At 37.5% G+C, this 26,461-nt stretch overlaps 1 non-coding gene across 1 annotated transcript; it reads left to right on the forward strand.

Moving 5' to 3' along the window:
* Nucleotides 1–3,013: 3,013 nt before the first annotated feature.
* Nucleotides 3,014–3,085, forward strand: TRNAP-AGG (transfer RNA proline (anticodon AGG)). Its single transcript has one exon. It is a non-coding gene; the product is annotated as a tRNA-Pro (tRNA).
* Nucleotides 3,086–26,461: the final 23,376 nt, after the last annotated feature.

Raw genomic sequence — 26,461 nt, forward strand, 5'->3', positions numbered from 1 at the left:
CAGAAAAGAAGGAAAACACACATCTGAACCAGAATTACCTCATGATAGATATTACTCATAATTAGTTTTGTGTGGTGGGAATTAGATTTGGTGTTCTAGAGGTGTCATTTTTCATTTAGGGTAAGGCCCCAAGTTCATATTCCTGTGAAGTTCTGTTTTGTCCTTAATGTTGAATCTCCCAGATTGAAAACTTTTCTGCGTCTTCCACTTTATCCCCAATAGATTGTAAACTTCCTTAAGTGCAAAGACTACTTTTTGGTTTGTTTTTGTATTCCCAGGCCTAGTATAATATTGACATATAATTCATGCTTAATAAAACCTTTTTGAGTGAATGTTGAATGAAGGCCACCATGAAGATAATGACAGTTTATTCTCATATTTGTTGCAGAGAATGAGGAAGTAAATGATTCTGTGAACAACTCCATAAAATCCTACTAAATCAACGTGTATTTTAATACTTGGTGACTTCAATGCAAAGGTAAGCATGGGGGAGGGGGAGTGGAAGAGAATAAAGTATGGCTATGGGGATAAGGGGGGGAAAGATGGCTGTGGAATAAGAAACAACAGGCTACAAAGGCTTGCAAACTCCCTAGAAACTTTATGCTATATATTGTAAGTAATTTCCTCAACAAGATATTTAAATGGTACTGGCCATGGTAAACACTGAATAGCATCACAAAAATGAAATTGCATACATCTTAATAGAAAGGAAATGACTCATTATTGTTGTGGGAGCTATTTTGAAATCTGCTAAGTACCTTGAAATTGTGGGGAAAAGATAAAAACTAAGTTTCAAATTAGAAGAAGAAATAAAGGCAAGAACACTTATTATGCAATTAAAATAGCTCTAATCTGTTGTATGCTGTTAACAGATAAAAGAACAGACAGATATATATTAGCATAATTTTTAAAGGAAGTTTAACAAATAAAAATGAATTCTACAAAGAGGACAAAAGAGCTTAAAAACTGTCTTTGCTAGCAAATATATTATCTTCTTGTCAAGTCCAGATGTATGAAAATATAAGAGAAACACTACTTAGAATATAAACTCATTTGTATTATTTTATAGAAGAGGGTGGTGGTAGATTACAAACACTACTTCTTTTTTTTTGTATTTTTGTTGTTTTTTCTTTTGACTAGGCAATGGGGTAAAGTGACTTGCCCAGGGTCACACAGATCACATATGTTGTGTGTCTGAGGTTGCATTTGAACTCGGGTCCTCCTGAATTCAGGGCCGGTGCTCTATCCACTGCGCCATCTAGCTGCCTCAGCAGAACTTCTTCATAAAGCAGTAACAAGCGGGGAGGAAAAAAGTCAAATTTAGTGGACACACACACACATACACACACACACAAGCACGGAAAGAAACATACACACAAGGGGGGGAGGGAGAGAGATGCGCCGGTAGAATTGACACGAGTTGGCAACTGATTGGATACTGGGAGGATGTTCATTGAAAATGAAAAAAAGGTCAAAGATAATTCTGAGGTTTCAAATTTTGGAGGCTGCAAGAATGGTGGCTTTCTCAACCAAAATAGGGATGTTTTAAGAAGGGGGAGAATTGACACGAGTTGGCAACTGATTGGATGCTGGGAGGATGTTCATTGAAAATGAAAAAAAGGTCAAAGATAATTCTGAGGTTTCAAATTTTGGAGGCTGCAAGAATGGTGGCTTTCTCAACCAAAATAGGGATGTTTTAAGAAGGGGGAGATTAACAGCAAGTGGAACACAGGATAGAAAGAATATGAATTTGGAAATGAGAAAAGAGAAAAAGAAAATAAGTGAGGGAGAGAGACTCTCTATATCTGTTCTATGGAACTCCAAATTTTCTTCTCAGATTGGGAATAATGAAGAGGAAAGGTGATGGTGGAAGGGGAAGTAATCAAATTAGGTAGAGAGAAATACGGATTACCACTCCGAAATGGCGTTGCAGGGCAGGCCAATCTTTCTTATTTCAGTCCCTGTATCATCTAATTTGAAGCGTGCCTGAATCTGCTCCCTAAATACTTCAAACAATCCCACCATTAGGAAGTCCACAAATTTGGATTTTCTAGGACTCTGAGCACTCATTCTACCAATACTCTTCTTCCTCCTTTTTCAGTTCCAAATTCTGAACTGGTTCTAGGCAAATGGTTACTATGACTTGATACACATGGTCCTACGTTCCTGGTGGCCTAACCATTCTCTACAGCCACAGTCCTCAGGCCCTTACCACAAACCTGCGCTGGAGCCTGGATGAAAACTTTAAGCTTAACTGTGGGGGTTAACAGATCTTGTTAAGTCGGGAGCCCAGTTTCAAAATATCAACGATTTTGTCCGTGTGAGAGTACAGACTCTACAAGTCTCAGCAGATAGCTTAATGATCAGTTTTTTGATTTATTTGCAGAGATTTGGGCATCTTTTTTGACAAGCTTGAAAAGTCTTTACTCTCCAATTTGCTGATATATGCCATAGCTTGAGTTCCGCTAATACACCCTGACACACAAGGCAGTGAGAAGAAGAGACCTTCATTGAAGGTAATAATTGATAAAATCCCAAGGAGTCTCGAATGGTTGAGGCTCTAAAACCTAACAGAGTAGTATTATTCTAGTCCAAGCTCTCAAGCAGGCTTTGATCAAGCGCCTTCGATCCCTCGGCCACAGTGCTGCAATCTAAAGTACCATAGCTTAATTTTCTGCACCTACACAACTTTTGGACTAGGTTCCTAATTCGTTTTGTTTGGCATTCACAACTGTAGAGTAGCTTTCATACGGGGACAAGTGGTTGAAAGAGTTCGTGTTAGAATGTTGACAGAGTTAAAAAAAAAACAAGCAGTGGGGGAAAGAAATCATAATTTGGGAAGTTTATGAACACGAAAAGTTTGGTTGAATGGGGCTAAATTTCAGAGATTTATTTTGTCCAGTAGGGGGCTCCCAGTCTCTAAGTATTTTAAAATAATCTCTAAATCAAAAAAGTTTAACGTGGCTGAAAACTTCTCTCTGAATTTAGAAGATCCTGACCGTTACACAGGCGTGGCTCGTTGGTCTAGGGGTATGATTCTCGCTTAGGGTGCGAGAGGTCCCGGGTTCAAATCCCGGACGAGCCCTTTTCCTTCAGAAACTGTTATTTAGGACTTGTATTTAGATATCAATAGTCTAAGATATAAAACACTTGTATTTTTCTCAACTTCCCATATGAAGGGGAAAAAAAGCAACAAACAAAACCAATCCCTTTTTCAGGATACTTTGTATCTCAAACTATTGATGTGTAATATCTACATGTATTCATTTAATTTTTTTTTTTACCAACAGTGCTGTGCGCAAAACATATAAAGACAACAATACTTACTATATATGGCCCAAGAAGCAAAATGCCCTTATTCATTGAACTTTATTTTACATGCATAAGGCACTTAGCATATTCAATTCTCCATGCCAGGTTCTGGGGATACTAAAAGCAAAAATAAATTAGTCTTTGTTGTCTGGGAGCTTACAATCTTTGCAGAGAGGAATACAACTAGTTCCCATGGGTTAAAAAACAAAACAAAACAAAACAAAAAACTACGTATTTGATAAATTTTAGGTTCTACATTTTGCTGTAGATAAAGTAGATGGCACAGGGTGTCCCAAAAGTGCTAGTGCAATTTTGAATTTTAATAGCTTTTACTCCATACAATGCTACACTCTATACAATACTTATACAAAGTCATTGTCTCCACACCTGACAATTTTTTTTTTGGCCTCTCAAGCCACTAGTCCTTCTGCTGGTAACTAATATTGTCAAGATGAAATCATTCACATACATTATTTAGGGAAGTGTGGAAAGAAGGATAAGGATTTGTGGTTCCTTACAACTTTTCATGTTCCTTCATCATACAGAAGATACTACGAAGAAAACTAATGAAATACTGTAAATTTACTCTATCTCCTGGTCTAGCTGGCATCTGTCTTAGAAAAACTGATCTCTTGTTAAGCTAGCAAAATTATTAAGTGTCACCCAACTTTTCAATGTATGCTTTTGGGAAGAAGTAGATTTCTATATGTGGCAGTGGTTTGGGAGGAGTATAATGTAAGCCTCCCCCCCCCCCACCGGACACACATTTGTGAAGTTCTAGGTCCTTGGGAAATTTTGGGAATGAACCAGATAGCACTTTTGATTTTTTTTCCCCCTGCCCTATTCACAGTCTCCTTGTTGACCTCCAAGGCCTGACTCTGGCTCATAGCTTCTATTAGAACACTCACTCCTGCTAAGTATCTATTTTCTGTAGGTATTTAAACCACCAGAACTTCAAATTCCATCTAAGCACCCTTTTGTGTGTGTGTGTTTTTTTAAGTGATAATTCCATCTCCCATCAAAACCTAGGAGTCAGTTTTCTCCGAATAGATCTAATTACAAGCAGGAGAGTTAAGTTTGTCCCTCAGCTTTATCACTTACTGAGTGGATTCCCATTTCTGTGCTAGACTAAAATCCAGAAAGTAAGTACCATTGTGAAGATAAGAAGCTCCCATTATTCCCTATGAGATCTCAGTTCCTCTATCCTCAGAGATGAGCCCAGAGTTCAAAGTTAACTTCTATGCCAGGACATCTGAAAATAAGTGTAAAAAAAAGCAATCCATGAAGTTTGCTTATGATATTTTGGGGGGGTCTTCCAACTGTCTCTTCAAAGACTAGGTCCTATGCCATCCTCAGTTAATTGTTCCAGAGTTACAAAGAGTGTAGCTGTTGGCTTCTTGGACAATAGGGATCAATAGAAAATGCAGGAAATTCTTAACCCCTCCCCATCCTGTGGTCACAGTTAGGACTAGATTTCAGTCAGGTAATAGCTGCATAGGAGCATGGAGTGGGAGGAACAATGAAGAATGCTTTAAAATTTTTTAAGTGTACATTTTTAATATTAAAAATATTAAACTCTCTGTGATGTGAGATGATGTACTTGTCCGAAACCCTCAAGATACCAAAGTTCTGCTCTTTTCATGGCTGGTATATTAGGGAACTAAAAGATACGTGGACCATTATGTTTCCTTTATTCTCTTAGGTTGGCCTAACAATTTGTTTGACAAGATCTCTATTTCCCTACAACTCAAGAGGGAGTTGAAGAGCTGGGGTGGGGGGGAATCAGAAGACCCTAGGCCTCTTCTGGAACTCTACTTAGGGGGGAGATATTTGGAAGACTTTTAAATCAAACTTGAGTTTCTTTCCCAGCAAAGATGAATTGTTGCCCAGTCTTAGAAATACTTTAAATTTCCTCTTCTTCTTAGCCACAATGTTGCTATATAAGAGTTACACTTGCTTTATAAAATGAAATGAAACAACTGAGCTCAAAGTCAAAGACCTTTTGTTCTACTGGAGACAAAGGATACAAAGTAACTTTTTTTCTCTACCTCTCTGTGTGTCTCTGTTTTTCTTTCTCTCTTCTTTTGTCCCTCCTTCCCTCTCCAATCCCCCCCCATTCTCATTCTCCCTTGAAAAACAGGCCAAGACAGAGAGCTTCTTGAAATATCCATGGGCCCTAGACAAACTGGGACCTACTAGTCCAGGATTTTGACAGATATTAGGTTCATTTCCGTGATAGTCAATGTTTAGAAAAGACCAGAAAGATAACTCATTCATTGGCAAGAACAAGAGAAGAAGGTATAATTAGATTTGAGAAACTGCTCACACACCCAGTGCCAATTTAAATGAAGCTAAGTGCAATGTTTTATGGCATTAAAGAGCATTAAAGTTGTAAGAGTTGGCTGAGAGAATTTGAGCTATCTGGCTAGTGAGAGTGGGTGCAGAACAGGAGGTGGGAAATGACTCTTTGCAACAATAGGATAAGGTGGATGAAGGAACAAAGATTTATTAAGCACCTAGTATGTGCAGGCATAGTGCAAAGCACCTACTGATAATTCATTTGAAGATAAAAACATGGTGTTATTCTCAGGAACTGGTGGAATATGGTGTGTGGGTATGTGCTGTCCAAGGAGCTTAGATTCTCTTTCTCCTTCTAAACGGGTAAACTGTGAAGTATGTGGGAATTAAAAAAAAAACCTCAATAAATATTTAATAAGTATCTACTGTGTGAGAGCCCAGTGGCCTTAGGGACTGAGGGAGGAGGTAAGCTTAACCACAGCATGGTCCCTATCCTCATAGAGTCTAAGATCTAGCAGAGGATTGAGAAAAAAAATATTATACAATGTTCTATCATAAATGCATTAGAGAGGTGTAAAGCAAAATGCTAGTTAACATGTATTTGGGTGGGTGGGGGGAATTCTACACCACAAAGTATATATGAGAATCATGGCTGGCTTCATGAAAGAGGCAATATTTAGATTAGACTGTTGTCAGCTCATAGGCCCATAGATGTAGAATTCAAAGGGAACTCAGAGGCCACGTGATTCAACTTATTTCATTTTATAGATGGGGAAACTCTCTGTTATGGCATATGGCATACTTGGCCCAAACCCTCAAGATACCAAAGTTCTACTCTTTTCATGGCTGATATGTTGGGGATCTAAAAGATACAGGGACATTATGTTTCCCTATTATTCTCTTAGGTTGGCCCAACAATTTGTTTGACAAGATCTCTGTTCCCCTACAAGTCAAGAGGTAGTTGAAGAGCTGGGGGGAGGCAGGTTGTGACACTAAGAGGTTGTGACTCGTTCAATGTCACACAAGTGGTTGATATCTATGAACCATGCACACAGACACACACACACAGACACACACACACACACACACACACAAATACATACTCTGTGCCAATGCAAATGGCCAAATGGAAAAGGAGCTACAAAATTTTACTGAAGAAAATAATTCCTTAAAAATTAGAATTGGGCAAATGAAAACTAATTACTCTATGAGACATCAAGAATCAATAACACAAAAATAAAAAAAGGGGAAAATGTGAAATATCTCATTAGAAAAAAAAACTCATCTGGAAAATAGATCAAGAAGAGATATTTTAAGAATTATTGGACTACCTGGAAGCCATGAACAACAATAATAAAAAAGAGCCTAGACATCATCTTTCAAGAAATTATCAAGAAAAACTATCCTGATATCCTAGAACCAGAGAGTAAAATAGACATTGAAAGAATCCACTGATCACCTCCTGAAAGAGATCGCAAAATGAAAACTCCCAGGAATATTAAAACCAAATTCCAGAGCTGCCAGGTCAAGGAGAAAATATTGCAAGTAGCCAGAAAGAAACAATTCAAATATTGTTTAGACACAGTCAGGATAACAGCTTCTACATTAAAGGATTGGGGATCTTGGAATATGATATTCCAGAGGGCAAAGGAGCTAGGATTACAATCATAACTGACTATAATCCTTTGGGGGTGGGTCGAGGGAGAAAATGGATATTTAATGAAATAGAAGACTTTTCAAGCATTCCTGATGAAGAGACCAGAGCTGAATAGAAAATTTGACTTTCAAATACAAGACTCAAGAGTAGCATAAAAAGGTTAGATAATAATATAACTCCTAAGAACTTAATCATTATTAGGGCAGTTAGAAAGAGCATACATAAACAGAGGGCATGAGTGTGAGTTGACTATGATGGAATGACATCCAAAAAAATAAAATTAAGGGGTGAGAAAAGGAATGCACTGGGAGAAGGGGAAAGAGAGAAGTAGAATGGGGTAAATTATCTCATGTAAAAAAGATGCAAAAAAAGCTTTTGCAATGCAGGGGAAGATGGGGGGGTGGGCAATGCTTGAAACCTATTCTCATCAGAATTAACTCAGAGAGGGAATAATATACACACCCAACTGGATACAGAATTCTATCTTACCCTACAGGGAAGTAGAAGGGGAGGGAGGAACTAGAAGGGGGAGACTGGTAAGAGGAAGGATACATTGGGGGAGGCAGTGGTCAAAAGCAAAACACTTCTGAGAAGGAACAGAGTGAAAGGAGAAAAAGAGAAGAATAAAAGAGGAAAAATAAAATGCAGGGAAATACACACTTAGTAATCATAACTGTGAATACGAATGGGATGAAGTCAACCACAAAATGGAAATGGATAGCAGAGTGGACTGAAACCAGGATTCCACAATATGCTGTTTGCAAGAAACACACTTGAAACACAGAGACACACACACAGAGCAGAATCTATTATGTTTCAGGTGAAGTAAAAAAAAAAAATCAAGGATGGCAATCATGATCTCAGGCAAAGCAAAAGCAAAAATATATCTAATTGAAAGACATAAGGAAGGAAACCACATCTTGCTAAAAGGTACCATAGCCAATGAAGTAATATCAACACTAAACATATATACATTAAATGGTAGAGTATCCAAATTCTTAAAGGAAAAATTAAATGAGTTACAACCAGAAATGGACAATAAAGCTACACTAGTTGGAAACTTCAACTTTCCTCTCTGAGAAGTAGATATATCCAAACAAAAAATAAACAAGAAAGAAGTTAAGGAGATGAATAGACTTTTAGAAAAGTTAGATATGATAGACCTCCGGAAAAAGTTGAATGGGAATAGAAAGGAATATAACTTTTCTCAGTGGTACATAGCACCTACACAAAAAAAAAATGACTATACAAACCTCACAATTAAATCCAGAAAAAATTAAATACATCTTTTTCAGATCATAATAATAAAAGTTACAATAAAATTGTGTTCAATAAAGGGCTATGGCAACAATTAAAATTAGTTAAAAATTAAACTAAATTAGATTAAAAACTAATTGGAAACTAAACAATCTAATCCTAAAGAATGAGTGGGTCAAAGAACAAATCATAGAAACAATCAATAATTTCATCAAAGATAATGACAACAATGAGACAACATACCAAAATTTATGGGATGCAGCCAAACCAGTACTTAGGAAAAATTTGCATCTTTAAATGCTTGCCTAAATAAAGAGAGATACCCCATTGTGATTGTCACAGGACAACCTATTTCCTTTTCTTTTATAGAGATGGACAATGGAAGTATCTTTGAAATCCTGGGGGAATAACCTTCTCTTGTCATATAAACCAGAAGATTTCAGGGAGCTTTGTATGAGCAGTGGATCTCCTGCTTTGTAAATCTCTGCTGTGATAGAAACAGCCTAATAACATTCAAAACCTCTTTTTCCACAGCAGGTCCAGCTAGAGAAGTGTTGATTTTAATCTGAGGTCAATTACTTCAACATTGATTGATGATGATCTGTTGGGAACATTATGGAAGTGTTCAGTCCATCTCTCCAAGACCATGTCCTTATCACTAATCAGTGGGGATCCTTCAGGGCTGACTAGCTGAGGTGCAACAAAGGTCTTTGGCTCATGAATAGCTTTCAAGGCATCATAAGAGTGCTTTGGATTGTTACCATTAGTGTAAAACTGAATTTCATCTGCCTTCTTTCTGAGCCAATAATCCTGCATCTCTCTGAGTTTCATTTGCACTTTACTTTTGATGGAGTTAAATACTGCCTTCTTAGAGACAGATGAACTATCCTACCAGTAAACCTGTGGAGTTCTAATTTTTCATTTAGTAATTTCTGAATTTCTCTATGGTTTTCATTAAACCAAGCCTGATGTTTGCAAGTATTCCGATCCAGATGAGTAAATGCAGTGCTGTACACCAAATCTCTGAAAGCTGCCCACTCCTTTTCTGTTCCACTGTTGCCAACCATGTGTTGGCTCAGTTCTCTCTCCAAGTTAACAACAAATTGTTCATGCACAGTTGTCTTACCTTGGGATCACCACTTTTGTTAAATGCCAATGTTTAGCTTGGAGAGGCTAAGTCTATGATTGTTCCAATGCTTTGTGCCATACATTGCCTTCATTACTCTCACATCCTGTCAGTCTCTTCACTTTATAATGACATAGTTTATTAAATGCTTTGCTGACAGGGTGCATCCACAAAGTTTTATTGCATTTGGGTAAATGGAAGACAGTGTTGGTGATGAGAAGGTCATGAGACACATAAGTCTTCACTATTAAGTGATTGTTGCTATTGATGTTTTTGACCACATTCCTCCCAAGCACTCCCTTCCATGTCTGATAATCTGTCCCTGCTCTAGAATTAAAGTCATCCAGAATTACAAGCTTACCTACTTTCAGCACATTGATGATGAAGGTCTCCAGGTCTTCATTATTTTTTTTAACCTCATTAGGGTTCATCCTTCTTAATAGGCTGATACTTCACCTGGAAGGTGGTCCCAAGAGCCAATGTGGCTCCAGAAAGGGCTGTGGAACAGTTGATATGTTATTTGTTGCCTGAAAGCTTCAGGAGAAATGCCAGGAACAGAAAAGAGGTCTATATACATTTGTTTATCTGACCAAAGCCTCTGAGATTGTCAATTGCAAGGGCTTGTGAAAGATTGTGGCAAAATTTTTGTCCAAAGAAGTTCATCAGTATTGTACAGTAGTTCAAGTGAAGGCATGTTTGCATGGGTTCTAGATGATGGGTGTTGATCTTGTGCTTCGCCAGTTACCAATTGAGTGAAGCAGGGCTATGTGCTTGCCCTCATACTTTTTAGCATAATGTTTTCAGTGATATCAGATGACTTCAACAAGGTCAAAAACAACATCAAGGTCAGCTACCACACTGATGGTAAATTATTTAACTTGAAAAGGCTACAAGCCAAGACTAAAGTGGAGGAAGCATTGATGTGTGACTTTTTGTTTGCCAATGATTGTGCACTCAATACCGCCTGTGAGGCTGAGATACAATAGATCAATGGATCAATTCTCTACTACTTGTCCTACTTTGGGCCTAACAATTAACACCAAGAAAACAGGTTCTCCGCCAGCCAGCACCACATCATCCATATGTGGAACCATTAGTTACAGCAAATAGAAAAATTTTAAATGTTGTGAATAAGTTCACTTATCTTGGTAGCATATTTTCCAGGGAGGTGGGTGTATGCATTGCTATAGCTAGTTCAATGTTTGAGAGGTTCCGAAGGAAAGTGTGAGAGAGAAAAGGTATAGACCAACTATAAAACTGAAAGTCTACAGAGTCATTGTGCTGACTGCATAGTTGTATGCCTGTGAAATCTGAACAGTATACCAGCTCCATGACAGGACACTGAATTTCTTCCATTTGAATTGTCTTAGAAAATTCTGAATACCGCCTGGTAAGATAAGGTACTAGACACTTAGGTTCTTCCTTGAGCTGAACTGCCAAGCATTCAAACTCTACTGCAGAGAACACAATTCCAATGGACTGGACACATTGTTTGAAGGCCAAATGCACGTTTGCCTTAAAGTCTGTTTTGTGGAGAACTCACGCAAGGCAAGTGCTCAGACAGAGGTCAGAAGAAGCATTACAACAACACTCTCAAGATCTCTCTGAAGAACTTTAGAACTGATTGTGAGACATGGGAGACACTGGCACAGTATGATCTAGTACGGCATGCCCTTATGAAAGAAAGAGCTGTGCTCTATGAGCAAAGCAGAATTGCAGTAGCTCAAAAGAATAGTGAGATTTACAAATTTAGAGACATCTCCATTCCAAATGTTCATACAAACTATTTGTATCCAAATTGTGGTAGAGCCTTATAAGCTCATATCAGTCTGATCAACCATACCTTTACCCCAACATAGTGATGTCATTTTTGTCCTCTTTGATTATGAAGGACAACAGCCACCACTACCTCAATAAAATAGAGAAAGAGTTAGGCAATGAATTGGGCATGCAATTAAAAAAATAGAAAAAGAGCAAATTAAAAATCCCCAATTAGAAACCAAATTGGAAATCCTGAAAATCCAAGGGGAGAATAACAAAATTTAAATTAAGAAAACCATTGAATGAATTAATAAAATTTGGAGCTGGGTTTATGAAAAACTCAATCAAATAGATAAACCATTGGTTCATTTGATTAAAAAACAAATTACTAGTATCAAAAATGAAAAGGGTTAATTCACCATCAATGAAGGTGAAATTAAAGCAATTATTAGGAGCTATTTTCCCAATTATATGCCAATAAATCTGACAATCTAAGTGAAATGGATGAGCACTTCCAAAAATGTAAATTTCTCAGATTAATAGAGGAGGAAATAGAATACTTAAATTATCCTATATTAGAAAAAGCAATTGAAAAAGCTATCAATGAGTGCCCTAAGAAAAAATGCCCAGGACCAGATGGATTCACAAGTGGATTCTACCAAACATTTAAGGAATAAGTACTTCCAATATTATATAAACTATTTTGGAAAATAGGCAGAGAAGGAGTCCTACAAGGTTTCTATTATGATACAGATGTGGTGCTGATACCTAAGCCAGGAAGAGCAAAAACAGAGAAAGAAAACTACAGACCAATTTCCCTAATGAATACTGCTGCAAAAAATTTTAAATAAAATGCTAGCAAGGAGATTACAGCAACATATCATAATGATCATACACCATGACCAGTTGATATTTGTACCAACAATGCAGGGCTGGTTCAATATTAGGAAAACTAGCAGCATAATTGACCATATCAATAAGAAAACCAACAAAAATCTTACAGTTATCTCAATAGATGCAGAAAAAGCTTTGGACAAAATATTTCTATTGAAATTATTTCATTGAAAACACTAGAAAGCATAGGAATCAATGGAGCTTTCCTTAAAATGATAAGTAGTGTCTATCTAAAATCATCAGCAAGCACTATCTGTAATGAGGATAAGCTAGAAGCCATCACCAAAAAATCAGGGGTTAATCAAGGATGTCCTTTATCACCATTATTATTCAACACTGTACTAGAAATGCTAGCTATAGCAACAAGAGAAGAAAAGGAAATTGAGGGAATTAGAATAGGCAATGAGGAAACAAAACCATCATCTTTGTAGATGATATGATGGCATATTTGGAGAATTATAGAGAATAAGTTTTAAAAAAAATTAGCAGAAATAATTAACAACTTTAGGAAAATTGCAGGATACAAAATAAACCCACATAAATCATTAGCATTTCTACATATTACCAATGAAGTCCAACAGCAAGGGATAGAAAAAGAAATTCCATTTAAAATAATGGTAGATAAAATAAAATACTTGAGAATCTACCTGTCAAGACAAACCCAGGAGCTACATGAACACAATTACAAAACACTTTTCATACAAATAAAGTTAGACATAAACAACTGGAGAAATATCAATTGCTCTTGAGTAGGCCAAGCTATTCTAGTTAAAATGACAATTCTACCTAATTTAATTTACTTATTCAGTGCCTTACCAATCAAACTATCAAAAAAATTTTATAGAGCTAGAAAAAATAATAAAATTTATCTGAAAGAACCAAAGGTCAAGAATATCAAGGGAATCAATGAAAAAAAAAAATGAAGAAAGGTAGCCTAGTCATGCCATGTCTCAAACTGTATTATAAAGTGGTAATCATCAAGACAATTTGGTACTGGCTAAGAAACAGAGTAGCAGTCAGTGGAATAGATCAGGTACACAATACACAATAGTAAATAACCGTAGTAATCCAGTGTTTGATAAGCCCAAAGATTCAAGCTTTTGGGACAAGAACTCATTATTTGACAAAAACTGCTGGGAAAATTGGAAAGCAGCTTGGCAAAAACTAGTTATAGATCAGTATCTCATACCATATACCAAGATAAGGTCAAAATTGGTACATTATTTAGACATAAAAGGTGATACAACCATGGGCAATTTAGGGAAACATAAAATAGACATATGGGTAAGGGAAAAATTCATGCTCAGACAAGAAATAGAGAGCATTACGAATCTAAAATGAATAATTTTGATTACATAAAATCAATTTGTTTTTGCACAAACAAAACCAATGAAGCCAAGATGAGAAGGAAAGCAGAAAACTGGGGGGGGAGGCAGAGATTTTACAGCAATCTCTCTGTTAAGGCCCTATTTCTCAAATATTTAGAGAACTGAGTCAAAATTATAAGAATACAAGTCATTCCCCAACTGATAAATGGTCAAAGGATATGAACAGGCAGTTTTCAGAAGAAGAAATCAAAACTATCTATAGTCATATTAAAAAATACTCTAAATCACTATTGATTAAGGAAATGCAAATTAAAACAATTCTGAGGTACTACCTCATACCTATTAGATTGGCTAATATGTCAGAAAGGGAAAATGACAAATATTGGAAGGAATGTGGGAAAATTGGGACACTAATGAATTGTCAGTGGAGTTGTGAATTGATCCAACCATTCGGGAGAACAATTTGATATTATGTCCAGAAGGCCATAAAACTTTACATACCCTTTGACCCTGCAATACCATTACTAGGTCTTTATCCCAAAAAGATAAAAAAAAGGGGGGGGAGGGAAAGATCTATACGTACAAGTATATTTATAGCAGCTCTTTTTGTGGTGACAAAGAATTGGAAATCGAGGGAACACCCATCAATTGGGGAATGGCTAAGCAAGTTGTGGTATATGATTATGATGGAATACTATTGTGCTTTAAGAAATAAAGAAAAACCTGGAAAGACTTACATCAACTGATACAAAGTAAAGTGAGCAGAACCAGGAGAATACTGTAGGTAGTAACAGGAATATTGTATAATGATCAACTGTGACTGATTTAGCTATTCTCAGCAATACTATGATCCAAGACAATTCCAAAGGACTTAGGATGAAAAATGCTATCCACCTCCAGAGAAAGAACTGAGGAGTCCAAATGTGTTTTCTTTCACAGCATAACTAATAAGGAAATATATTTTGCATGACTATATTTGCATATGTATAACATATCAAATTGCTTGCTTTTAGCGGGGAGGGAAAGGAGGGAGGAAATGTGGAACTCAAATTTTGAAAAAAATGAGCATTGAAAATTATTTTTACATGCAACTAGAAAAAAATAAACATTTAGGGGAAAAAAAGAAATACCTTAGGAAAGGCAAAAGAACCTTGTGATAATGTTGTTTCCAATGGACAAGAATGATACCTGGCTATAGACTATACATCATTATTTGTGTTTGATACATGTTTATATCTGCAGTAACTATGCCACTGAAAGATACAATATCATAGGTGGAAGAGACAGAGGAAGACATTGAAGTCTGATTTATCAGGAAGATTTCGTGAAGTATATGATACAAGCTAGGCCTTGAAGGATGAATAGGATTTGAGTAAGGGGGGCATTTCAGGTGAAAAGGGAAGGGAATTTCAGGTGAGAAGAATGACATGAACCAAGACACAGAGGTAAGAAGAAGCATAGCTTGTGCAGGGGATAGTAGATCTACTGACTCGATTAGGTGACAGGTACAAGCTGGCACAGGTAGTATGGGGCTACATTATGGATGCCTTGAAGGGCAGATCAAAGGATTGTAAGATGAGCTGTTAAATAATTACTGAGCTAGAATTAGAATCCAGGTGTTCTGGGCACTCATTCAGTACCATTTCCACTGTACCATGCTGCTTTTGAGGAATGTGTTTTATAAGATAGAGATTCTTGGATCTTTGTGTTCTAAGAATATCTCCTTTTCCTTCTCCCTTTTCTGTTTGAGCAGTTGGAGAGAATAAATGGTGACTAGTTGAAAGTATGTCTGGTGATGGCTGGGTTAGGTAACTAGGGGAAGAAAGGTAACAGGGAAAGAAAAGAATGAAAAGACCAGCCAGAGAAGAGTGGCAAACATGGAAAGGAGGGAGACTCTGGAGATTTTGCTAGAATGATGCATAGCAGAAATGGTACCTAAAAATTGGAGAATTCTCAAGATTTGTAATGATTGATCCTCACCTTGCAGAAAAAGGAGTGGCCTGGATGGTTATGCTATAGAGCCCAGAATGACATTTAGCACAGCAAGAAGTTGGAGAGAGGTTTAAAAAAAAAAGCGAATTCTTCCTTCTCTGACTGTCAGGGAGAAGCAGGCCAAAACAGGATGTGTGTGTGTGTGTGTGTGTGTGTGTGTGTGTGTGTGTGTGTGTGTATGTGTGAGAGAGAGAGAGAGTAAGAGAGAGCGCGCTTCCACCAGATTAAGCCTCAAATTCCAGAATGTAAGGGGCTCTGCCTATTTACTTAGGGGAAATTATTGTTTATTCTAGGGTCTCTTTTTTTGGTTCTGTTTTCTCCCTTTAATAAAGCTTCCTTCTATAATCTTGAGATAACAGAAACTAGCATATACATATATCATTTTGGACAATATCTCCCCATTATGGGGGAAGCTTGGGAGTCTGCTTACAAAAAATTTGTGATGACATGTAACAGAAGTGCCTTCAAGATAGTTGAGCATGCATAGATAGTCTGTAACTGGTCCTGTTTTGTTAACCACCTGGTAAGTAAAAGCCTTTTCAATAGACTGCATATCTGGAATTGGACCAAAATCCAAATCCAAAAAAGCACTGCTAATCAGAGTCTCTCTTGGCTGCCCTGCTCTCACTTTGACTCTTTCACTAACACTGAGGGACAGTGCTGTAAGGGGAAAGCTGTTGAACTCTCTCCACTTAGATTGACGTGTGGCCTTTAAAATGGGACATGGTCCTTTTTCCTCAAAGTTTATTCTTTTCAATTTTAGGTAAAAGAGATTAACCTTGATATAATCTTTACTCTGGGTTGTGGCAAGCTCTATAAACAGTTTGTGGCTAGACCATCAAAATCTCACACAAAAGCAACAAAAAATTGATATATGTTTATTGCATCTCTTATGTTTCTCAGAAGTACTTAATGCTCTGGTGAGATTAAAAAGGATGTGGCTTCACATTCTGAATTTAGAAATCCTTTAGCCCTGCACCTTTATTAAGCAGAAGATATCCCCAAAGATTTGGTGCAATTTTAAGCCATTTAAGCTTAACACTGCGCTAAGCTCTTTTACTATTCAAAATACAGTGTTCTAACACCTATGGTCTTTTACTGTAGAAGTTGCTAGGTCTTATGTAATCCTGATTGTAGCTCCATAGAATTTAAATTGTTTTTTTCTTGTTGCTTATATTTCCTGCTTAACCTGGGAGTTTCCTGGCTTTGAAGCTTTGGTAATGATATTCCTGTAAGTTTTCATTCTAAGACAGGGGTGGGGAACTTAAGGATTCAGTCAAAAGGCCATAGACCTAGAAGGACCTAGAAGGCCACATGTGGCCTTATGGTCACAAGTTCCCCACTCCTGTGATCTACGAGCTCTTTCAGGTAGTGATCAGTGGGTTCTATTTCTACTTTACCTTCTTTTTCTAGAATTTCAAGACATTTTTCCTTAATAAATTCTTGTAATATTACATCAAGATTCTTTTTTTTTGAGTGTAACTTTCAGTTAGTCCAACAATTCTTATATTGTCTCTCCTTGATTTGTTCTCCAGATAATTTATTTTTCTAGTAAGATGTTTCACATTCATTTTTAAATTTTTTTTTGGATTTTGTTTTATTATTTCTTGGTATCTTGTAACGTCATTCACATCTCCTTGCCCAATTCTAGTTTTCAAGGAGTTATTTTCTTCTTTAAGTTCTTGGATCTTTTTTTTTCAATTGGTTGACTCTTCATAATTTCCTTGATTTTCCTGGATTACTCTATTTTTGACCTTAATTTTTCCTTGATCTCTCTATTTGATTTTTGAAGTTCTTTTAAAGTTCTTCCAAGATCTCCTTTTGGGCTTGTGACCATTTAATGTTTCTCTTTCAGGTAGTAGTGGCTTTTTAAAAAAACTTCATTATCTTCCTCTGAATATGAACCTAAATCTTCTCTATCTTCATAGTAACAGTCTATGGTAAGGTTGTTTAATTTTTCCTTACTCTTTTTGTTTTGGTTTTGTTTTGTTTTTCAACTTATTGTTGTAATCAGGTTTTAGACCTCAGTTGTGGGTAGTGGTGCCCCAGGCCTCAGTTCCTTCTTATATAATATATTATATATATATATTATATAATATATATATATATAATATATATATATATAATTAATTTGTTTATTTTTAGTTTTCAACATTCACTTCCATTAGATTTTGAGTTTTAAATTTTCTCCCACACCTTTCCTCTCCCCCTCCCCAAGATAGCATGTAATCTAATATAGACTCTACTTATACATTCATATTAAACATATTTTTACATCAGTCATAATGTAAAGAAGAATTACAGCTAATGGGAGGAACCACAAGAAAGAAGAAACAAAACAAAACAACAGAAGAAAAAGAGAGCAAATAGTATACTTCCACCTGCATTCAGATTCCAGAGTTCTTTCTCTGGATGTGGATAGCATTTTCCATTGTGAGTCTTTTAGAGTTGTCTTAGATCCTTGCATTGCTGAGAAGAGTTCAGTTCCTTCTTACTATTATTTTCTAAACTCTGTCCAGCGGCCCAACTTAAGCACTCTTCTCCACACCTGAGCCATGGCTAAGACCCCAGCCATGCTGTCCCACAAACTCTCTTGCTCTCTGTGGTCCCTTCTATGGCTGCAAACTTCAGCTCTCCCCTCTACCCTGGTACTGAAACCAGGGACCCTGCTCTTCTGCAAGTGCCCACTGCCAACAGTCCCCTGCCCCTCTGCTACCATACTCACTGGACACATGCATTTGTTTCTTCTTGTTCACAGCCACAGCCCATGACCAGGCTACTGTCCCAAGACAGTAGCGGGTCCTTCAATCTTCCTCTACTCAGACATCTGACCCCCACACTGTCTGGGAGGTGAAAGCTCCTAAGGCTGCCCCAGCTCCCCCTAGGGCTTGTTTGTTGATTCCTCCCGAGTTGGCCTGGAGATGTTTGCACTGCGTGGGAGCCAAACCTCCACCCCTAGAAGTAGAGTCTTTCTGAAGTCCTCTCAAGTTGTCTTAGGAGAACAACTGCTTTACCCCAACTTTTGTTTATTTTTGCTGCTCTGTATTCACTTTGAAGTGGTATCCTGTATTGTTTGTGGAGGAAATTTGCAGAGCCTAGAATTTTCTGACCTACTCTGCCATCTTTCCAGATTCCTCTCCCATAACTATATTTTAAAACTAAGCAAATATGCAGCTTGTGGAGATTCCTGTGTGTGGATTAGTAGTCCCATTTCTATTTGAGTTTGATACCACTACTTTGGAGTCTGGAATCTAACTCAAGAGTATTGAGTAGCCAAACTCAGGCTATGAACAAACTTTAGCCCCTTTGTTTAGGGGTAGAGTTTTTCAGACTCCAATCAAGGTTCAGGAGAGGAGATTCCTATCTCTATGAAAATAGACCCAGTGTCAACCATGGGGATAAGTTGGATTTTCTCTCTCCAATCCCCTTTCCCCAATCTCCCTCCTTTGTTCCCTCAACCAATTAAAATACCCAAAGATCTGGAAGTAGGAAAAGCTTGAGGCTGATATCGTTGAGGACCAGGAGATCTAAATATTGCAAACATTCCATGATATTGATAAGGTGAATTTCTTTGACAATGCAGGTCTGAGGTAAATAGAGGCCCATGGTGATGACTTGCCTTGGTTCCTTATATCAATGAAATCACAGTTCCATTTTCTGTTCCCATTATGTGTATAGTATTGCAAGTGAAAACTACAAGGAAGTTAAGACATGATCTCATTGATATAGAAACAGAGGCCACTAAATCATACATAAGGATCCCTGTGGGCCTCGTATTGACTTAGAAAATTACATATTAATATTATCTATGTTCTATTGCATTTTTATGTATTTTGTTAAATATTTCCCAATTAAATTTTAATCTGGTTCTTGCTGCACCCTGGAGTGTTATGGGCTATGGCCTATGGTCCTCATGTTTGATGCCTTTGCCTTCAAGCATTGAGAGTGTGTAACTTGTCTAGGGTGACAAAACAAGTGTGTCCAGGGCCAGGTCTGAACCCAAGTCTTCCTGGCTCCGAACCATACCTCCTCTTATTTACACATAACAGAACTTTACACTTCACAGAATTAATAAGTGGATTAATGAAATTCAGCAGAAAGGTAAAAAGTTATAAGGCCTTCCGTAAGCTTAAGAAGTGGAATAAAAGCAAGAATCCAGTTTCTTTACTCTCTAAGCTTTTCTTATAAGCTTAATGTGGTATTTAAACAAGGAGGATGAATAGAACTGAAATTAAGTGTCGAGTTTAATATTTTCCATTGTCCCCTATGGATCTCTTCTTAACACATTCAACATCTTTACCCTTTTTGTTGCTTTACAAGTGTCCTACAAATACCCCACAAATGGGAATTATATTGATGACATGCAAACTTAGGGGCACTTGGTTCGTGGGCACCATGACTAAGGTCATAATACACAGATTTTTTTTTCCATGTTAAACTCCATTGTTGGAATTTATATGGGCACAGACACTTTGTGGTTGTTGGGGCAACCAATAAATGAGGACTAAATGATTCAAAGTGAAACACTCAAACTCTGGAGTGACACAAGGAACATACTTAGAAAAATGCCACAGGTGGTTGACCCAATGCCTGCAGCATACTTGTCAGTCTGATCCCTTCTTCCTTGCCACCTCATCCCTACATATGTGTACAATATCCCTGCTGGTCTAGGTCTCAGCTTTTCAGGCTCAGAGCTCAAGTCACCACCCACACTTTGAGGTCATTCAACTGGAAAGACCAAGCAAGTCGAAACCTAAGGCTTTCTGCCTAGAATTGGAGGCAAAATAGTACTACAATCAATGTGATAATCAAGCTTTATCAGGATCTTCAGGACATTTGCAATCCCTTCATTCCTACCACTATTTGCCTTTGAGTTTTGTGCTGTACCTGACTGTGAATAGGTTTATGTGTTCACACAAAGGCAACAAAAAATTGATGTGTGTTTATGCATCTTTGATGTTTCTCAGAAGTAGTTAGAGTTCTGGTGAGAGTGATAAGGATGTGGCTTCACATTCTAAATTTAGAAATCCTTTAGACCTGCAACCTTTATTAAGTACAAGATGTCCAAAAATGCTATTAAAGCTTAAAACTACACTAAGACTTTTGAGACACGTAGTATAATGCAGCATGGTAAATAAAGGTCAGGATGATACAGTGGAAAGCCTATCAGACTTGTCAAAGTATCTGGGTGTGAATCTCACTTCTGCCACTTACTGGTTGAGTCACTCTGGGTAATTCACTTAACCTCTTTAGGCCTCAGTTTCTTCATCTGTAAAATGAAGGGATTGAACCACACGATTTCTAAGGTCTCCTTCACTTTAAATCTATAATACCATGGAGGGGCTTCAGGGTCCTATCCAGACCCTAAATTATGTCAAGTCTGTAAGCAAATGACCAAAAAGTCACACAGCTTATGCAACCACTGTTAACTCTAAAAATACCAAAAAAGCTCATATAGGTTATCACAACCACAGTTAACTTGGAAAATTATCAGAGATCTCACAGGTCATCACAACCATAATTAACTCTAAGAAATAAAACAAAATTAAAACAAAATATAAAAAATAGGACCAACAGCAGTCATGAGCAAAAAGCTTTCATTATTTCTGTTGGAGAAGGGAAACTAGACACATATGCTTGGGCCTGCTGAAGAAGGAGATTCACTTTAGTGTGGGCAAATCTCAATACAATGGTTATTCATTGAGCTATAGCCCTAACAATGAGGGGTAATAGCAACAATGAGGCAAGTTTGATTCATAGCAGAGCTTTATGACCAGAACATGGGTTCTGCAGCTGCTTGTCTAAGCTCAGAGACCACCTAGTGCTGGTGTGACAATTCTGGGATTTTGCTGTGGGTGAGTTCATCTAGAAGGTGAGTAACAAAGGATTGTTGTTATGCCAGGCCCAAGCTCAGGACACAGCTTGCTTGCTGGGCCTTAGCTCTGGAAACAGGGTGTCTCCTGAGACCCTAAAGAGAGAAATAAAAAGAGAGGGGTAACCTTAGCATGGGGAGCCCCACCCCCACCTTCAGAACTTTTCTGCACTTTCTAAGATTATACAGTTCATGAAGAATCTACTTATAACTTTGTTTTAAATGATGTGACGTTCTGTTTGAATGAGTTTTAAAATGTTTTGTTCCAATAAAAAGGCTATGGGCTCTATAAAACCAGCTTATCCTTATAAAAATTAAAATCATCTAACATGGCAGCAGCTATTAAGGTACATGTTTCATTAGTAAAATGTGATATTGGATAAATATTGGAATCATTTAATCTTGAGTTCAAAAAAGAGTGAAAAATTCAGAGAAAGAGAAGCTTTCAGGGGAGGTAAAGATGACTTTTATTTGGGGAAAGACTAATCAAAGGATTGTTATGCTGCAAACATAGGGAGTATATTTGCATTTCAGATTGAGGAACAGTAAATGTTTCACAGTGCAGGAACCTTGAGGGTTCAAAAAGCAGGTCAGAGATGCAGTACTTTCTGAGATGGACAGAAAATAACAATAGATCAGATTTTCTCCCCAAAACAGTAGATGATGCAGTAGAAAAAAGACTATTGGGGGTTTTCACACCTGGAAGTGGGGCTAATGTTATGTAGGGACTGAGTTAAATCATGAGCCTAAAGCTTCTCCTGTCTCCAGACACTGAGGCAGTATGTGAGGGATTTTGTCCTCAAGGTTTTGAGAATATTTCTATCTTTGTTTTTTGCTATACCTCTGAAGTAAATGTTCTTTTGTAAAATCTAATCTGTTCTAAAGTGATTAAATGGAACTGGGGTGATAGTCAGTGGTTCCTAAAAGGGGCAAACACAACTGGTAGTGTTGTACTGAGAAATCAGCGAGCAAGACCCAGATGTAATTTAAAATGTGGATTTATTAGTGCGCGGCTGCCAGGGGTATGCACATCCAAATCAAGCAGCCCCGATCAGGGGTCGAGCTGGGGTTTATATGGAAAAGAGCATGGGAAAGAAATGCCAGGAACACTGATGAGGTAATCCAAAGGTGCAGGTTTCTCTGGGGGCTATGGATGGGACAGTACAGGGAGTATACCGGACAGGGAGGGGGATGGATCTTTGGAGTCTGGCAGGAGGAAGAGTCCTTCGGCTGGCCAAGGACACCCCACTCCCTCTTTGATGAAAGAATGCTCTGCAACAAGGGAAAGCTTTCTCACAACACAGGAACTTACTGAGGAATTGAGAGGCTTCCAGAGACATGATCTGAGGGCTGGGGCCTGAGCAGCCCAGCTCTGTGTAGCTGTACCAGGGAGAGAGATAAGGGCCATGCTGAGGCCCATCCATGAATAACTGCTAGACACAGTGTCCTTGGGCTGGGGAGTGGTTGTTAGAGACAGTGTTTCTGAGACTAGGGAGAAATTGGGGCACAAGTACAAGCACAAGCACCCAAGCACCCCATTATTATGGGTCAGAGATCACACAAACCAGACCGGGTATCATGGTCTCTGGTATAAACATAATTATCTAAAGCAATTATATTGCAAGATTTCTTATCTATTTGCATTGGAGGTACGGGCTATGCTGAGCTATGCGAGAGTACATTTCACTATTGTTTAGATTTAGGAGGAAAGAGGTCTGGGGCAAGATTAAGCACCAACTTTTGCTTCCCATGGCTTAAAGGGCCCTATTACCTAAATGGCAAAATAATGTTCTGCATTACAGTAGGAGCTCAAGCTGATGGCAGGAGAACAGACTCCCAAACTCCTTAGGGTACTGGAGAACAAGTTATAGTTACAATTGGTGAGAAGGGAGTTTATAATTTTCATATTAATCTATATGATATGTGTAATGAATATGCTAATAATTTAGTTTTCTCAAGAGCTGCCCTTTCCAGCTTGTGAGTCAGACTCACAATGCCACTTGAGCTGATCAATCAAATGCTGACAAAGCTTGTAATCCTTGGCGTCCTTCTGCCTGTGCACCTGAAGTAAACTGAATCAAAGGCTGTAGAACCTGCTCCTGTCACAGAACTCTGGTTCCCTAAATAATGACCTCCCAGAACTTGAGCAGTATTGCTCCCACAGACTCCAGAATTGTTGTATTGTCTTCCATTTGTGGGCTTGTTGTGAGAAATCACTCTGGCCTTAGGAATAATTGTTTGTAATCCACCTTCCCCAGCTCCCTTTCCACTTGTGATTTATGTATATAATCTCTGTTTTCAATTCAGCAAGGTGGAATTCTGATCAGGAGAATTCCTGAAGGGAGAATGGACTTCCAGTACTAAGTTCTATGTGTTACTCCTTTGCCTCACATAATTCTTATATGTCTACCTCACTACCAGCGTATTTTAAATTTAATGCCAATTTTCCCATGAGTGATCTATATTCATACATGTATGTATATATATATATATATATATATATATATATATATATATACACATACATACATACATAGACACACACACATATAAACATATATGTGTGTGTTGGTGCTGGGAGTGTACACTACAGAATTTGGGGAGGAATGTTTTATACCAATTATTCTCTCTATATCATCTTAGTAAATGCCTTTGCTAAAAATGAATTGAGTATAATGGATGATTGTTAATGGGGAGCACATCTGTGGGGTCTCAGGAACTCCAGCAATAGAAGCATAGTCCCCAAACTGGAAGTGAGTTTAGGCAGAGTGGCCTTATTGGTGGTGTTATATTAGGTTTTTAGAATTATAGCAAAAGGATAATTGAATGCAGGCAACTGCTGAACTTTGACTCAGCTAGTCATATCTATTAGTGGGATTCTTGTGAGGATAAATGAGGTATTTGTAAAACACCTGGCACTTAGGCACTATATAAAATTCTTCTCTCCACAGCTTAGGAGTAATTTTCGAGCTTGTAGTAGCTTACCCAATTGTCAAGGAATACGTAAGTGGAAATTTATTATCATGTAGAGGCATAGAAATAGACATAATGACCTGTCCAGGGTTCTTTTGCTAACATAGGATCCAAGAAGCATGTTTGTTATGAGAAAATAGGGTTATTCTCCCTGATATTAGCTTCTAACTTAAAGAGGTAGTGTAGTGGTAACAGCTTAAGACTTGAAAGTTAGGAGACTCAGGTTAAAATCCTGGCTCAAACATTTGCCAGTTGCTTTGTTCTTCCTTCTCTATAAAACGGGGAAAATAATATATTCATTCCCTAATTCACAGGATTGTTTTAAAGAAATCTCTTGGTGAAAAGGTAAACTATTATTATTCCAGCTTCTTCTGGCATGTCCTCAGTTTCTTTAACTATGATGGGAATACCCCTACTATCTGTGGCCTAGGGTTGTTATAAGTATGAAATGAGATAATGTATCTGATAGAGCTTTGTGACTATAAAACTTTGTCTCTCTCTCTCTCTGTATGCACACATATGTATATATGTGTATATGTATACACACATATGTACACATACATATGCATGTGCGTATATATGTAAACCATCATTATTATATGGTGTCTAAATTATTTTTTCATCTTTTTTTTTTTGCCAGTCCCACAGCTTGGGGGGTGGGGAAGGTAAAGGTGGTGTTAAGCAGTTTGATAAATTTATTCATCACTTTGGAAATAAATTTGCTTCCTTTCATGTGTCTTAAATTTGCCTTGCTGATGTTTCAAGGAATGCTCCCTCATCTATCATTTTGGGATTTGGTAATTAAGTTCCTACTCACCTTTTTCACATTGCTAAATGACTTTCATAGATTTTTATCACATCACTTCCAAACCTTCACCTTTCAAACCAGAGAGTCCTAATCGTTTTAGTTTGTTCTCATATGATAAATGCTCCTTACCTCCACTCTCTCTGATGACTTTAGTTACCTTTCGGTGGACCTTATTTAGTTTTAATATACATTTCTTGACATATAGTAACCTGAATAAATGAATTATCAACAAGCATTTATTAAACATCTATAATGTTTGAGGCATAGGGGATATGCTAGGGGATATGAAGACAAAAAACCAAATAGCCCATATTCAACTGGGGAAAACAACACACACAGAGCAGCACACAATATTCCATATGTGTTCCCCGATTACATAGTCACATCAACACTTTAAATGTTTTCTATGTTGTGTTCAAAATACAATGCCTACAATTTGGTTGGACTTTTAGATCATAGTAACACATTAGTAAAAACCTACATTGTCTCTTTCCTGGATTGTGGTAAAAAGCACATAGAACTTTTTGTATATAAAAGACACTAATTCCTCTTCATTCACTTGGTTTTTTGTTACCCAGTGCAGTTTCATATCGCCTCAAAACTTGTATTCTCTTCCCTCCATACCATCTATAAAAATGTCAAATAATATTAGTTTTAGCACTGCACCTGTAGAAGTGCTATTCAGAAAAATTGTTTCTGTCAATGATAAAATAGCCATTCCCAATTTCATGGTGACACAAAAAAAGAATCCAAATTGAATTGGTTACTAAATGATCCAGGGATAAATGACGTCCTGTTAATTATCCAAATTTCTTTTGCTAATTTGGCTTATAAAGGAGGTCTCCAGCATTTTTATGAGGAGCTACTTTTTTTTCCCATTTCTATGAAAACTCAAGATCATCAAACAGGTGGGTGACAATGAAGCTTCTGAGTGGAGAAAATGTGAATTGTGGGGGCCAGGATAGGTGCCAACAATAAACTTCCTGAATGGAGTAAAGGAGAGAAAACCACTGATAACAAACCTTAGAAAGGGAACCACACAGAAATCTAAGTAGTCAATAAGGATATAATATTAGGCTTTAGTATTTAGGGTTAGATTTTTACCACCACCTTAGACCATCCTGAATATCAATGACTATTTCATCTAGTGTCTCTAACATGACCCATTAAGGAAGTAATTCGG

This window comes from Phascolarctos cinereus, unplaced genomic scaffold (assembly GCF_003287225.1).
Source record: "Phascolarctos cinereus isolate Bilbo 61053 unplaced genomic scaffold, phaCin_HiC Scaffold_3;HRSCAF=262, whole genome shotgun sequence".
Classification (NCBI taxonomy): Eukaryota; Metazoa; Chordata; class Mammalia; order Diprotodontia; family Phascolarctidae; genus Phascolarctos; species Phascolarctos cinereus.